At 48.0% G+C, this 16,383-nt stretch overlaps 1 protein-coding gene across 6 annotated transcripts in view; it reads left to right on the top strand.

The window, feature by feature from the left end:
- Positions 1 to 16,383, top strand: part of CAMK1D (calcium/calmodulin dependent protein kinase ID) — a 464,674-nt gene that overhangs the window by 164,564 nt on the left and 283,727 nt on the right. The gene's annotated exons all lie outside the window — the stretch shown is intronic.

Here is a 16,383-nt window from a genome sequence, read left to right as displayed (position 1 = left end):
GGTAATTATGACAAGGCTAAGGCCTGGGACTCACTTGCTAAGTGTCTGTCCCTTGGGAGCTGTATAGATGCTCTGTCAAACAGCCAGAATGCGACACGTCCCTGTCATTTCCTTTTCAAAATGTACTCTTTGACCTTTTCTGTTCAAATATTGGGAGACTCACGGAGAGAGACTCCACCAGCCAGGAACTGGAAGAGAGGGCTTCTTGGTTTTATACTGGGCTTTTTTACTTTTAAATCAAATAAAGGAACCAGGTCTTTGTAATTGTCCCTGATATTTACTCTCAGGAGAGATGCCGAGGCAGAAGCATCCTGGAGACGGACAGGGGCTCTCTCTAGTTCCGCGTCCTGGCATTTCTGAGAGTTGAGACATAGTGATTCCGATTCCTTCCAATATGTGAAGGGGAGGGAGTGGGGGAGAAAGGAGCTTATTTTATTGCTGCTTGTATCTGATTAAATGGTGAAAACAATTTGTGTGTCCAGTTTTTATTTCTTTGGAGAGGGAGAGGGGAAGACACACACACACACACACACACACACGCAGAGGGTCCATCTTCTGGTTCACTCCCTATATGTTTGTAACAGCTGGGGCTGGGCCAGGCTGAAGCCAGGAGCCAAGAGCTTGGAACTCAACCCAGCTCTCAACTACTTGAGCCATCCCTTGCCACCTCCCAGGATCTGCATTGGCGAGAAGCTGGAGTTGGGAGCTGGAGCTGGGAATTGAACCCGGCCACTATGATACTAGGCCAAATGCCCACCTCTAGTTTTTCTTTTTAATCATATGCAAAAAGCTAAATTCTATTTGATTTGCTTTGTTGTGCATGTGGTTGTTTTTGATGCATTTCCAGGACCTTCCTTCATTTGTCACGATGAGAATGAAGAACAGTTCCAGGCAGGGCCTGAGGCGGTGCCGGCCCATTGCCAGCCTTTGGGCAGAGTGGTGATTGAGGCAGAATAGCATTGCTTCTGTCTGCACAGCCGGTGCCATAGCTGATGACAGAACTGCAGGCTGTGTGTGGCAGGTGGAGCATTTTGAGGACTCTGGTGCAAGGCTTTCCACGCAGTGGGGGCTGAGGACAGCTTGTGCCTGGAGGAGGCGGCGCTGGGGCTTCACGTGCATTCGCAGGTGACAGAAGTTAGGTTGAGGGAGGACAGGTTATGGGAGAATTCAGGGTAGATCAAAGGGCCTTTTCATGGCTTTAGTGTCTAACTTGGACTAAATTGCTATTAATTCTTTTTTTTTAAAGATTTATTTTATTTATTTGAAAGGTAGAGTCAGAGAGAGAGAGCGAGAGCCAGAGATCCTCCATCTGCTGGCTCCTTCCCCAAATGGGCGCAGTGGCCGGGGCTGGGCTGGTCTGGAGCCAGGAGCTTTCTCCAGGGCTCCCATGTAGGTATAGGGGCCTGAACACTTGGGCTACCTTCTGCAGTTTCCCCAGGTACAATAGCAAGGAGCTGGATCAGAAGTAGAACAGCCAGAACTTGAACCATCGCCCACAATGGATGCAGGCAGCAGCTTTACCCACTACGCCACAACACCGGCCCCTAAATGGCTACCAATTCTACTTTTTAGAAATGTTAAAGAAAAAAATAAAATTCAATGCAACTAGCTAAAACACAGTAAGAAGGACTTGATTCAGGACTATTGCCCTAGGCAGAGGGACCAGTGCCACTGAGTCTCGAAGTAGGGAGAGAGATCGGGCTCAACTCAGAAAACAGCGTGGGGAAGTGGGGATGCGTCATCAGGAAGCAGGGTAGCAGGCATGGGTGGGAAGTTGCTATAAAGAAACATCTGGGGGAGGGGTTTCCTACCAAACTCACCTACCAGGGTTCTTCCAAGGGATAGGCCTGGTGACCAGGTATCAGCTGGATAGTGATGCTGGAGGGTGGGTTACCTGATTGGATGTTGAGAGTGACCTGACTGGGTATCCTGGATAGTGGGGTGGTTTTGGCTGCATTGACTTAGCAGAGCTCTTGCTGAGATGGGATTCTATGTTTTTTTTTTTTTAATATTTATTTATTTATTTGAAAGGCTGGGTGGCAGAGAGAGAAGGGAGTCACAGAGAGAAAGAGGTTTTCCATCATCTGGTTCACTCCCCAAGTGGCCGCAATGGCCAGGGCTTGGCCAGGCCAAAGCCAGGAGCCTGGAACTCCATCCTGATCTCCCACTTGGGCCATCTTCCACTGCTTTCCCAGATGTGTTTATAGCAGGACGTTGGATTAGAAGTAGAGCAGCCAGAACTTGGACTAGCATTCATACTGGGTACCTGCATCCCAGGTGGTGGCTTAGCCCAGTGCGCCACAGTGCCAGTCATAAAATGGGATTTCTTTTTGTAAAAGATTTATTTATTTATTGGAAAGACAGAGTTACAGAGAGGCAGAGGCAGAGAGAGTAAGATGTCTTCCATCCACTGGTTCACCTCCCAAAAGGCTGCAATGGCTGGAGCTGGGCCCATCCGAAGCCAGGAGCCAGGAGCCTCTTCAAGGTCTCCCATGTAGGTGCAGATGCCCAAGCACTTGGACCATCTTCTGCTTTCCCAGGTCATAGCAGAGAGCTGGATCACAAGTGGAGCAGCCAGGACTTGAACCGGCGCCCATATGGGATGCTGGCACTGCAGGCAGCGGCTTTACCTGCTATTCCACAATGCCAGTCATTAAACAGGATTTTGTAAGGAAGTGCCCAGATGGCCTGGGTGGAAGGCTCAGGAGCCTAATGTTTGGTCAAGCAGAGAATCTTTGTCAGGGAGCGTGGGAATTAGGAAGTACTTCTGCGAGAGCCAGTGCTGGGGCTGGGTTCCTGTTGGTTTTGGTTTTGGTTTTTGTTGAAGCTGCCACTCAGAGGAAGCAGGTGCCCTATGGCCAGTGCATTTGTGTGCAGGCACAGGTGCTGAAGCCCTAGGGGTTGGGCTTCCTTGGATCCTGTTTCTTCTCTCTTCACACAACTCCTGGGGCCCTGGCCTGCAGCCCTTTGTCCACCAACCACTGTCCCGCCAGCCCCACGGCCTTTTGCACGTCATTCATTCCACCTCTTGGGAAAGTCTTCCACACAGACCTGTTTTTCTGTCCTTGATCCATTCATTCAGGGCCTGCCCGACTGCCTGTCTGTGCCTGTGCGTGAGCTGAATCCGTAGCTATGGCGGTTGCATTTTTTAAAATCCCTGCCTCCTTTTCTGCTAGCATGAGTGCTTCCTGGGGCAGAAACCCTGGTCTGTCCCCTGCCGCGTCCTCAGGGCCTGGAACATCACAGTTCTCTGTCCCTGTGTGGGGACCCGGTGGCCACAAGCAAGCGAGCTGCTCACCGAGAGAGCAGGAGGGCCCCGGGGTTTCTGCCACTGGCCCTCGCCGCCTCCTTGAAGCACACAGAGGGGCCTGTGCTGCGGAGTGGCCAGCGGCAACCTTGACTTTGAAAGTGCCGTTGATCATGTCAGGGCCAGAGCCAGCTCATGTTTCACTGCGGATCCTTTCCAGTTCATTAAGGACTTCCCACTGAGCCACTGCTGATGTCCTCAGGTGTACGCCAGTGAATTCCTGGGAAATGCACCAGGCACACCCGGTTGCTGGGATCTCACTCACCTCCTGGGAGCAGCTTAGGTGGATGTCTTGGGCAGGCCTGCCTTTTAGAAGGCCTCAAGTCACCCTGCCTGGGGGGATCTCAGCTGTTTGGGGTTTGGCAGCTTGGGGTTGCCTACATCTCAGAGTAGCTCATGTTCATTTCTTTTTAAAGGCAGAGTTACAGAGAGGCAGAGGCAGAGAGAGAGAAAGGTCTTCCATCCAATGGTTCACTCCCCAAGTGGTCGCAACAGCAGGAGCTGGCCCAATCCAAAGCTAGCAGCCAGGAGTTTCTTCAAGGTCTCCCACATGGATGCAGGGCACTTGGGCCATCTTTCATTGCTTTCCCAGGTGCATTAGCAGGGAGCTGGATCAGAAGTGGAACAGCTGGGACTTGAACCAGCGTCCTAATGGGATGCCAGCACTGCAGGCGGCAGCTTTACCTGCTACACCACAGTGCCAGCCCCTGTCATGGAGTTTCTAATTCACATGTCTTGGCTGGCAGAGGTGGGAAGACCACCGGTGTGCTGATATTCTGAGGGCACCTTTCTCTGCCCTCTTAGGGGAAGCCAGGGACACTGGAGCCTCAAGCTCACAGTTCCTGACCCATGAGACTGGTCAGAGCTGTCAGCAGCAGAGTGGCCGCTACATTCATTCCCCCTGTCCCTGCGCTGGGTGCTAACTTCCCCGGGGACAAGGAACTCAGAGAAGCACATTGAACGGTCAGTATGCTCTGAGCTGTGTTTTGTGTATAGGGTTTGGGCTCAGGAAACGAGCCTTTGTTTTGGTGGATTGCTGCAGGACAGATTCACTATTTCTTTTTTAGAAAGATGTATTTATTGATTTTGCAATTCAGAGTTATACAGAAAGAGGAGAAGAGAGAGAATCTTCCATCTGCCAATTCACTCCTCAGATGGCTGCAGTGACCAAGATTGGGCCGTTCTGAAGCCAGGAGCCAGAAGCTTCATCTGGCTCTCCCACAGACAGGGTGGCAGGTGCCCAAATACTTGGACCTATCTCTGCTGCTTTTTCCAGGCCAGTAGCAGGGAACTGGATCGGAAGTGGAGCAGCCGAGACTCAAACTGGCACTCATATGGAAGGTTTATGTATAGCCAGATAAGTTGATTAGGAAGTCTCTTTGTGCATGCTTGAACAGCAGATAACCCGTTGCACCATAGCGCTAAAGCCTGTGGGGTTGAACTTCTCTTGTCTTGCAGCGGGGACACCATTAATGTGATTACGTCGTAGGAAATGGGAGCACCTGCCAATCGCACTTGAACATTAAGTTGGCTCTGTTACTCAGGAAATGAACAATGTGATGTGTGGGCCCTGGAGAGAAGGAGAAGGAATTAAGTCGGTGGGGCAACTTGGGGGTCAATTTTGCATCTGTTGAGTCTGTACATTGGAAAAGAAGGGGAATTATGATGCAGACTTTTAAGATACCAAGGCAAGAAGGCGTGGGCCTAATTCTAAAACAACAAGGCGTGGCTTAGGAACAGAAGAGGTGTGAGATCTGAGTAGTTGGAGGGGAGAGAACCTGTGCCTTCAGCCCTTGGTATTTAAATGGGGAGCTGTCAGAGACGGGCGAGGAAGTCAAGTTTCGGGGTTCTCTGGCTTGGAAAATGTTTTGAGCTTGCTTATCATGGCCCAGATTGGACAGGTTTTTTAAAATTTATTTTTATTTTTTAGGGGAATGGAAATGCAGTGGGAAAAATCCCTGCCGAACACCACTCTTCTCTTTTTCTTTTAAAAAAAAGATTTGTTCGTTTATTTGTTAAAGTTGCAGAGAGAGTGGAAGGCAGACACACACACACACACTTATGCACAGAGAGAGAGAGAGAGGTCTTCCTTCTGCTGGTTCCTTCCCCAAATGGCATCAACAGCCTGGGCTGGGCTAGGCCAAAGCCGGGAGCCTGGAATGCCATCTGGGTCTCCCACATGAGTAGCAGGGGCCCATGCACTTGGGACATCCTCCACTGCTTTCCCTGGCACATTAGTAGGGAGCTGGGTCAGAAGTGGAGCAACCAGGACTCCAACTGGTACTCTAATATGGGATATCGGGCAGGCAGTAACTTAACTCACTGTGCTACAATGCCCCATTTACATTTTCTGAATTGTGCAATTAACTATACCTGCAGAGGTGACAATGGTTTAAAAATTAAAGAGCAAGAGAGCGGGTGTTGTGGGTCAGCCGGTTAAGCCGGTGCCTGTGACATTGGCATCCCATATGGGCACTGGTTTTTGTCCTGGCTGCCTTGCTTCCAATCCAACTCTCTGCTAGTGCATCTGGGAAAGCAGCAGATGATGGTCCAAGTACTTGGGGCCCTGCTACCCACATGAGAGACCCAGATGTAGTCCCGGGCTCCTGGCTTCAGCCTGGCTCTGCCCTGGCCATTGTGACCATTTGAGGAGTGCAGCAACAGATGGAAGATTGTGTGTGTGTGTGTGTGTGTGTGTGTGTCTTTGTTTCTGTTTCTCCGTCTCTCTCTCTCTCTCTGTAACTCTGCAAAATAAAATAAAAAAAATTTAAGGATCATAACTTTGGCATAAAACCAGGGTTATAATGTCAGTTTACTATTTTTTTTTATTTTTTGACAGGCAGAGTTAGACAGTGAGAGAGAGACAGAGGGAAAAGTCTTCCTTCCATTGGTTAACCCCCCAAATGGCCGCTATGGCCTGCACGTTGCACCGATCCGAAGCCAGGAGCCAGGTGCTTCTCCTGGTCTCCCATGCAGGTGCAGGGCCCGAGCACTTGGGCCATCCTCCACTGCCCTCCCAGGCCACAGCAGAGAGCTGGACTGGAAGAGGAGCAACCGGGACAGAATCTGGCGCCTCAGGCGGAGGATTAGCCTAGTGAGCCGCGGCGCTGGCCAGTTTACTATCCTAGTAACAAAAATTTTAGCTCTTTTTGTCAGCTGTAAAATGGACATCATAATGTTGTCATGCAGGTTTTTTGGTACAATTAAAAAATGATTGGCACATAGACTTAAAAATAAGATTTTAATAAGCAGTGTTGCTGATGGTGATGATGCTGATGAATGAAAGCGGTGATGATGATGTGATTACAGGTTAGGGATGCACAACAACCTGTTTTCCTGGGGAGAGGAATTACTCTCCAAGCTTCAGCTCTCTCCATAGCAGGAAGCATCGAATAGCTTGCCTTTTGGCCAACTTCTGTTGCTAGCCTTGTGTATGAAGTTGTCCAGGGTACAGCTGAGTGATCAAAAGATGAGCGTCTGGGTTAATGTATCTCGTCTGGTTAATGCAGGGAAATTCGGCGTGTTGTACCAGTGTGTTTTGTATGTCAGCATAAATGGGGAAAATGCAGGCTTTCACAGGGCAGTCACTTTGACAGGGAGCGCACTTATCCACAAAGGATGTAGAAGAGCACACACACACAAATCCATCCAGAGCACATCTGATTGTATTTAGAATGAATGGGCTCTGGTCAGTCCTCTCATTTGTCTAAGACCTTACACCTCCTCACTGCCTGTGGTGTTAAATGCCCACTCTTCCATCTCGTGTTCAAAGCATCCATGGGGTGGACCTGGGCTACCTTCCAGGAGTAGCAGCCCATCAGCCCACTACACCTGGGTTTGGGTCCTGGCACCACCAGTCACTGCCTTGGAGATCTGACAACTTCTTGAGTCTTAATGAGTTCATTTTCCTCATCTGTAAATAGGGACAGATAATATGGGTTGTATTAGTTTCCTATTGCTAGCGTAACACGGCAGCACTGACGGAGTGGCTTAGGGCAATGCAAATTCATTCTCTTCTAGCTCTGGTAAGGGTCCCTAAAGTTTGTTTTCCAAGGCTGAAATCATGGTGTTGGTAGGGCTGTGTTCCCTCTGGACGCTCCGGAGGGGACTCTGTTGCTTGGCTTCTGCAGCTCATAGTGTCTGCCTGCCTCCCGTCATTGCGGCTCCCTTCCTGCAGTCTGTCACTCTGGCCTCTGCTTGCATTGCCACCGCTGTTTCTCTGATTCTGGCCTTCGTGCTGCCTGGTGAGAAGGGCCTTTGTGATGACACCTGGGTGGTTCAGGGTGCTTTCTCCTTTCTAAGATCCTAATGTCACATAGTCACAGGTTTGGGGATTAGGACAAGGACAACTTCAGGGGCGGCTGTTCTGCCCACTAGAAGACTGTGCAATGTTGTGTCCATAGCAGTGCGATGTATACGTACACACGTGTTACCTAAGATAGATTCTCGGCATTGTGTTTTGCGCTGTCAATTATTGCTGTCCCCTGACACGCCCCTCCCGTGTGTTTCATCTGCTTATTCAGACAGGGACTGCAGACGTGACTTCTTGTATCCTCTTGCTTTTATTTATTTATTTATTTATTTATTTTGCCTTCTCTTTGTTCTGGTTAGCTTTTGTCTCTTGAAACATACTCATCCTTCCAGGCCATTTCAGTTCAGTTTGTTCCTCAAAGAGCTGTTGAATGTCTTCATCAGCGCAGGTGGTCAGGCTCACGGGGAGCCAGGTCCGGAGGGCTGAGCCATCAGTGCACGGCTGCCCTGTGTAGATGGGTTTATCTGGACAGCACAGTGGGAGAACTTGGCTGTCCACCAGGGTTGGTAATGACATTTCATCAGTACAGCAGTTACTTGGTCAGCCAATGAAAACCTCTAATGAAAGACTTTAATTAGTCATCGTACATGGATTATTATTGATTATTCTCCCTTGTTTTCCAAAAATTTCTCTGCTTCATTAAGTTTTAATGGGAGAAGTGTGTCCAATATGTACAATAATAAAATGGGTACGAATTAAATCTCTCAGTGGCCTGGTTCTTCAACTTCTCCCTAGAGGCCACAGTGTTACTTGTTTCTTATTTATCTTCCCAGAGACTTCTGTGTAGGTATGGTATAGAAGTGTGAGGTTGTGATGTGTGTTTTGTACAAAGGTGAGCATAATGCTTACGTTGACCTGCAACTTTCTTTTTTCGCTTAACAATGTGTCTTAATTCCATATTACCACACAGGAGTCTACTTATTAATTATTTTAAATGGCCATGACATGCTCCATTGTACTTGTGTTTCTAGATTATAATTTACTGAACCAGTTCCTCCTGATGGAGTCTTAAGCTCTTTCCAGTGTTTTGCTAATTTCAAACCTTTGATTTTTTTTATGAGAATATTGGTTCTATTTTCTTTACATAGAAACAGCCAAATGTCCTTTTAATGGACCCATTTATTATGTTCCCATAAGAACTGCCTTTTCTTTTTTAAATGAAGGAGCTTGGAGAATTAATTAAGGAGTATATTGATGTGTTTAGTTAGCAGGGAGCTTAAAAGAATTTTCCTTCAAGTTACCTGTTGAAACGTCTGCCCTAAGCAAGGACGAAAATAAGCTTAAAAATGTGCTTAGTGAGCCATTGTTTTAGTGCAGTGGATAAAGCTGGAGCCTGCAAAGCCCACGTCCCATATGGATGCTGGTTGGAGTCCTGGCTGCTCCACTTCCAATCCAGCGCTCTGCTATGGCCTGGGAAGGCAGTGGAGGATGGCGCAAGTGCTTGGGTCTCTGCACCTCTGTGGGAGATCTGGAAGAAACTCCTGGATCTTTTCTAGGGCCTGGCCCAGCCCTGGCCATAAGGACCATTTGGGGAGTGAACCAGTGCATGGAAAATTCTCATTCTCTTTCCCTCCTCCACATCCCCCATTGCCACTTCTCTACATCTGCCTTTCAAATAAGTAAAATAAATATTTAAAAAAAAAATTAGAAACTGCTTAAATACAGGGATCCCCATGAGTAAGAATGGGCATGTGTAGGATGGCCCACTGTGTAGAGGTCAGTCACGAATATCCCGATCTCTCCCAGCTTCGGGGTTGTGGTTTTGTCTGATGCCCACCGGCCCCTACCAGAAGGGCTGTGTTCTTGGCCTCAGGTGGACATCGACTCTTCACAGGAGTCAGGGAGGAGGTACATGAGAACCTGCTGTCTGGTCTTCCTGCTGTGGGCTGGGAGGATGGCGGGAGTGAGAAAGGGCGGGGCTGCTGCGAGGAGCCCTGGCTGTAGGGGGAAACCCTTTCTCCAGCAAGGTGTCTGGGAAGACTGCAGTAAGACATCCCACCCACGAGTGCTGCACTGTTGGTGCAGAAACATTTAGGCTACCCTGGGATTCTCACTTTCTTCCAAGTCGTTACCTGTATCATCCTAGGCAAGACTACTCTTGGCAGCCAATGCACACATAGCCCACCTGGTCCCCTGATGGGCCTTTCAGTGTCTCCGGGCTCTTACGCTGTGGCTGCAGGAGACTCCTAATCCCGGGAGAACAGAATCTTTCATTGCACTGCTACCTCCAGAGGCCGGGCTTCCATTACTGTTGGAGCGATAAGAAAGAAAGGGTGGGCTCGCTTTGGTTCCGTGTCAGCCTTTCACAAATGACACAGGGGCGGCAGAGATGAAGTGCGGGGGCCTGTTTGTTTCTAAGCATTGACTTACTAAGTTAAGGATCTGTCTTTAATTTGAACTGATAGGTGAGGCACTGGTCCACATTAATAAAAGCTTGAGTTGAGAATATTGTTTTAGGAGATGGAATTTTAATACCAGTATCTTCAGCATGGACATAATCTAGCACGTGGTTTTCCATGTAACTGCCAAGCGGAGGGTTTGAGAAGACACGCTTTAATGAATAGAGTTTTATCTGTTAGACACTAACTCTGATGCTCACGTGTTTATTCTTGAAGCACATGAAAGCAAGACATTGCTTCCTGCTGTGCTTTGGTTGGCAGGACTTTTTTTTTTTTTTTTTCCCCAGAGTGGACCTAGCTTTTTGTAGGTTATTGTACTGAACAGGCACTACAAAATGTCATTAGTGGTATGTAAATTAGCCAAGACTTTGAACTGATGATTCTTCCAGAAAGAATTGTCACTTTCAAAATCACCTGTTTCCTGCCTGAGCAGTTGCTCAAACTTGAGACTAGCTGGCTTCACCATTGTTATGATCCCTCATGGATTCTTGGGCCTGTGAGACTATTGTTAGGGTTAGCAGACAGGTTTTTCCATTCTAAGAGCTGATTCTGTTCTGGAGCAAGAAGTCTAAAAAGCACCTGTTTCCTACATTGTCTTCAGCCAAGTATCCCTAAGTTCATTTTTGCTGTTTAGGTTTTTTTTTTTTTTTCTTCCCTACCAGCTTTTAATATTGTCCTGGCCTGACACTGGGGAAAATGGTATGCTTAGTGGAAAAGAACATTTTAATTTATGGCTGAAGGCCTGGGGGCGATGTCTGTAGGCCCAGTTGCATGGTTCAATAATGGCAGTAGACTGGAGGCGAAGCTGTTAATAAAGTTAATAACACAATCAATCTGATTTGTATGTAGGATGACTAAGGAGCCTGCAGAAGCAATGAGCCAAGAACCGCTGACTCCTCCAGGCTAATGGGGGGGGGGATCATTTCAGCACCATCTGATTATTTCTGGGCCTAATTTGGGGTGGATACAATTTTCCTGAGTGGTTGATTTGGTGCACTGTCATGCATCAAAAAGACAGCTCTGGAATTCCTGATTCTTGTGGAAAGTCAGAGGAGTATTTTTTTTTTTCAAGGTTTCACCAATTCAATTTGACTAACACGTGTGCAGAACCTAAAATCTGCAAGTCACAATAAACTGTACAGGCTATGTTTTTGTCCATTTTGTGATTGAATTGAAAAAGATTGAGACAATAACTGATCTTCAAACCACAGCCTGTGTTCCACTCCTCTTGGAGACCGTTTGATATTTGTTCTTCACAACTTCAGGTTCAAGATGGTTAGAGATTCGGTGAGCAGAAGCCATAGATTCTTGTTTCTGTTTTTTTAGAATGAAAATTGGGAGTGAGCAGGTGGGTTAGCGAGTTTGCCTCTGTGTTATGGAAGCTTCTGGTCCCTACGTAAGCTTCAGATCTGCAGTGAGGGTGCTCTGAAGGACTCTGTGAATGTCTAACCACTGCAAAGCACGTGTCTACCTGTTGTTCACAAAATTTCAAAGCGTCTCTTTTTGCCAAGGCATGCCCAGGGCATGGATTTGGTCCAGGTTTCCCCGGAACTCAGGCAGCTGAGGCATTCCCAGAGCCTGCCTCACTACTTTGCCTTGTCCTCTGATTGGTCACATGGGCCTGGGATCATGGCAGCAGCAGGAGAACACTGGGTGTGTGTCCTGGGGTGGGCTCTGTGGCATGGGTAGTCTGCCCTGATAACACCAAGATTTTGGTCTTGAACCTGACTAAGCAAAACAAAACAAGCTTTTTCAGAGCCATCGTTTATGAAGTTTAAAGCATAAATAGCTGCTTAGAATTCTTTAATCAATGTAAAAATGTGACATTTCCCTTTGGTCTTAGAAATTCAGCTCTCAAAGACTGTTTGTTTCCTCCTGGGTACCTGGCTTACAATCAGAGGGAGCTGCCTGCAGGTGGCGATTTGATTGTCTTTGGAATGCGGGTTTGCGATTTGTGTAGCTTATATTCAAGAGCAGAAAATATTTAGCATTTAGAGAACAACTTTTTGTTTGACTTTTACAGGTATTTGGCACAGAGATTTAATTTTGATGGAAATTTAGTGTATATATATTCTTAGTAGAATAATGCTTTCCTTTATGATTCAGATAAGTGTCACAACTTGAAAAATGTGGTCTTCAAAACAGTGGATTTTTATTTCTCCTACGATTATGCATCTTCTGAAGTCCTTTCATCTATTTAAAAGCCTGTCTTCTCTTCCCTACTAAGTGTTACTTACCAAACAGGATGAATGTTTCATTAGGGAGAAATGTCCTATCCTAAATTAGCAAGTTTAATATTTTAACCAGTCAAGACAAACTGTGGTCTCAGGATTATTCAACTGTATAATCGGGCACATAGTGCATAGTTTAAAATATATCAGGAAGGACTCAAAGAATTTTTATGCTGCAAGAGAAACCTTGAAGTCTGAAACTTAGAGAAATGCATCATGAACTGGGAACAGATGTACCGTGTCCTCAGCAGGAAGTGGACGATATCCAGGATGTATTCCTTAGAATCTGTTCCTTATTTTGTGGATCTGCAACACAGGACAAGTGTGCAGTCAGAGGAGAGCCCCAGAGCATGGTGATCACCAACATTATCCTGGGCACCAGTTGGTGCCAAGTATGGTTAGATGTGGAGACACGGAAAGGATTGACAAACAGTTCATCGTCTCACAGGCAGACACGTAAAAGTCGACAATAGGGATGCATAAGTGGGGTTGTGTCAGAACAAGGGTATCTCTATGGGTAAAAAGCAATTGAGAAAAAACCTTAAAAGAGAAGGAAATGTACAAATTGAGGCTTTAAAAAAATTAGGGAATTTTGCTAAGCAGAAAGATGACATTCAAGGATGGGGAGGTGGGTGGAACTTGAACAAAGGCCGGTGGTGTGTTTGGGAAACTGCCAGCTGACTGATGTGGTTGGGTTGAGGTGGTGCGTATGGGGTGGGAAGTGTGTGTGTTGGGGAGGGTGACTGTAGCAGGCAGAGGAGTCTGCAAAGTTGGAGTCTGGTTTGGAAGGGCTTTGAATGGGTAACTTACAAGGAGTTTGAGCTTTACCCTATAGATTTGAAACCTCAAAGATTTAAGAGCTCTGTGTTAGAACTGTCTTTCCCAAAGCAGGAAGGAGGTAGACTCACTTGCTGGGGCCAAGGGGCCTGGCATTCAGAGGCAAAGTAACCAGGATTTGAAGCAGAACAGAGGTGTAGGGATGGAAGAAGAGGTGGACGATTGCGAGTGTTTTTAGCAGGGGCTGTGGATGTGCTTAGAGGTGGGGGGAGAGAGAGGAGGAGATAGCTAATGGATGACTGGATTTGTAGAAACAGCAGTGAGAAGATGGGAGAGAAGTTTTTTGGTGAAGATGCTGTCTTTCCCTCCAATTGGGGTAGTTCTGAGAGGCTGCAGAGTGGCCTAGGAGAAGTTGGAAGGGGTTACCTGCACGTGAGAGAGATAACATTCAGATGAAGGTTGGGGGCCATCAGTGGAGAGCTGGCGGCTGAAACCATGGAAACCACATTTTCCCAGGGAAGGCTGTAGAAAAGGAAGGGAGGGCTCCGGGTGAAACCCCAGGGACCATTGATATTTGAAGGGCCCAAGAGAAGCAGGTGGCTATGGAGAAGAGAAAACTGTGCTGTAGAACCTAGAAGAAGGGTTTCAGGAAGGAGGTCAAGGTCATCGGATATCACACAACAACCAGCAGCTCAAGCAGTGAGAATTCCCTGTGTTCCTGGGGGCCCAGGCTTTCTGGCCCCAGTCAGGTGGCAGTCAGGGAAAAGAGATGAGAGAGAGCAGAGCTGGGCGTGGGAGCCAGGCAGTCCCAGGCTGTGCCTCCAGCACAGCCATCTGCTTCAGCATGGAGCTGAGACAGCCAGGGTGCCTTGCACTTGTAGTTTTTTTTTTTTTTTTTTAAGACTTTGCCATTTGTTGTCCCTGATTTTGTTCCTCGGAATTTATTTATTTATTTTTTTGAGACTTTAAAGACTGTTCAATCACTTTCCTTGCTATAGTTCTTTGTACCACCAGCTGCTTCCTCCCTTACACACACACACACACACACACACACACACACACACTATCACCATGTCGTGTAATCGAATGGAAAGCACCCCAAGTGTTCGTTCGTGAGTTCAGTTTTTAATGTTTGTGATTAACTCTCCTGGAGCCGGGATAGTATCTTTGAGTGACTGCTACTGATGGTGGGAACAAGAGTCATCCCTGCTGGTCTGAAGCTCTGAGCTCCAAGAAGACCAGAGCGCTTTGTCTTCGGAAAGGTTACATAAAAGTAAATGCACGTTGTTTGGCCAAGCGAGTGGGTTTGTGTGCCCAGGTGGGGCAGTGGCTCCCTGAGCCGCAGAGTCTGGCCCCTCGGTTGCTGTTGTCTCCATTGCATGGTCCCGGGGAGCAGCAGGTGTCGGTGCGGCCGCCTGTACCTCGAGGGCTCAGAGACTGCAGACTTCTCTGTGGACCCGTGTTTCCTGTGCACCTGGAGGTGGTAGCCTCATCTCTGGGGTGCTGTACTTCAGGGGTGGCTGTGAGGGTGGGACTCACTGACATATGGCTGAGCACTTTGTCAGTGTCAAGTGGTATGCGCCATCTGGTTCCCTGCAGTTACTCCTACAGTTTCTTTTTCCTTGAAGGAGCTACTCAGTGAGAAAGTTTATCAAGTTCTCCCATGCCTATTCTCAGGCAGTGTTGCTGAGTAAAACCAGGCAGACTTTTTTTTTATTATTGATTTTTAATTTCTTTGAAAGGCTCTGGGTCTCTATGGATGGCAGGGTCACAAGGACTTGGGCCATCTCCCACTGCCTTCCCAGGCTCCTTGGCAGGGAGCTGGATCAGAAGTGGAGCAGCTGGGACTTGAACCAAACCAGTGCTTATATGGAGGTGAAGAAGGCCATGGCTTAACCCGCTGTGCCACAGTGCTAGCCCTGCTTTTACATTCCAACTGTGGTAAAATAGGCATAGCATAAAGCTGAGTGTTTGGACCATTTTTAAGGTAGAATTCCATGGCATTCCACCAGTTCACTTTGTTCTGCACCCATCGCCACCATCTGCCTACAGAACATCTTTGTCTTCCCAAGCAGAAACTCTGTACTGTCCCATACCAACTCCTGGTTCCTGCTCTGCCCAGCTGCCGGCATCCACCGTTCTACTGTCTGCCTCTGTGTGTGTGACTCCTCCAGGGCCCATGTGTCACTCACACACCTAGCATCATCTTCTCCAGTTCATCCACGCTGTGTCGTGTGTGAGATTCCATTTCTTTTTATGGCTCATGAATGCTCCACTTGTGTGTGTTACACATTGGTTTATCCATCCGTGGACACATGGGTCATTTCCACCACTGGGTATTTGAAAGCTGTGCTGTGAACATGGCTGTACACATGGCTGTTTGAGTCTTGGTTTTCACTTCTCATGGTTTCATGACTGGGGGAGGAGTTACAGCCTAGCTTTCATTCTGAGACCATGGAACTGTGACCTTGGCTTTGTCACTCTACCCAGTAACTGCTGGTGGGGATCCCTCGGCCCCTGTGCCTTTCACAGCATCCATATGGGTGCTTCCAGTGGTTTCTATAGCTCAGAAGTGCTTGTCTCTAATTCCGTGTGTGCCTTCTTGGCTGTTGAGAGTCTGGGGTCAGAGAATGACCCACTGGGCGGTGTCTTCCTCAGCCGGGTACTCAGAGCTGAGGTTATTCAGGTCTGGGGAGCCGGGGGCACCATATCCCCTTGTCTGAGTCATGAGAGGACTTCTCCCTCCAGCCTGAGGGTGGTGCCCAGGGGTGGCACTGCAGCCCTGGCCCTAGGGTTTGTAGAACCCTGGGGGCCTCTCCTGATCAGTGGGCTCTCTATGGCCCCAGGTGTCTTGGTTCCTGGAATCTTCCCTATGGGTGCAGAGTTCAGTTTATATTTTCAGGCAGGCAAGCCCCACCTCCTGTGTGGTCCTTGTTTATGTGTGTAGATTAACAGGAAAACAAGCTGCTTAATGAAAACTGGCCCATTCTACTAATTAATAAACCCACGCCGATACTGTGTGTTGTACCAGCTCACGCTGTAAGGACATCACACCCTGACCTATCTGTGAGGATGAATTCCACGTTTGCGAAGTGCTCTGAAATTTCCTTGGGATGCAAAGGCCTGGGGGGAGCCCTGGAATATTAGCGTGACTTTCTCGTCTGCCTGGAAGCCCGAAGGACTGGAGGCTGCAGGTGGTTTCCGTATTTCTGTCCAGGGGCAACCTCATCTGGGGGCGCTCCTTCCAGCACCCAGGTGATGCTGCCATATTGAGCAGTGAGTGGCAGGTGCACCTGGAGGTGGCCAAACCCACCTTGGCATCCGCTGCCCCTTTAAATGAGTATGCGTGGCCCTGTG

This window comes from Oryctolagus cuniculus, chromosome 13 (genome assembly GCF_964237555.1).
Source record: "Oryctolagus cuniculus chromosome 13, mOryCun1.1, whole genome shotgun sequence".
Taxonomy (NCBI): Eukaryota; Metazoa; Chordata; class Mammalia; order Lagomorpha; family Leporidae; genus Oryctolagus; species Oryctolagus cuniculus.
Note: the sequence above shows the minus strand (reverse complement) of the source record. Positions and strands in the feature narration are given on the sequence as shown.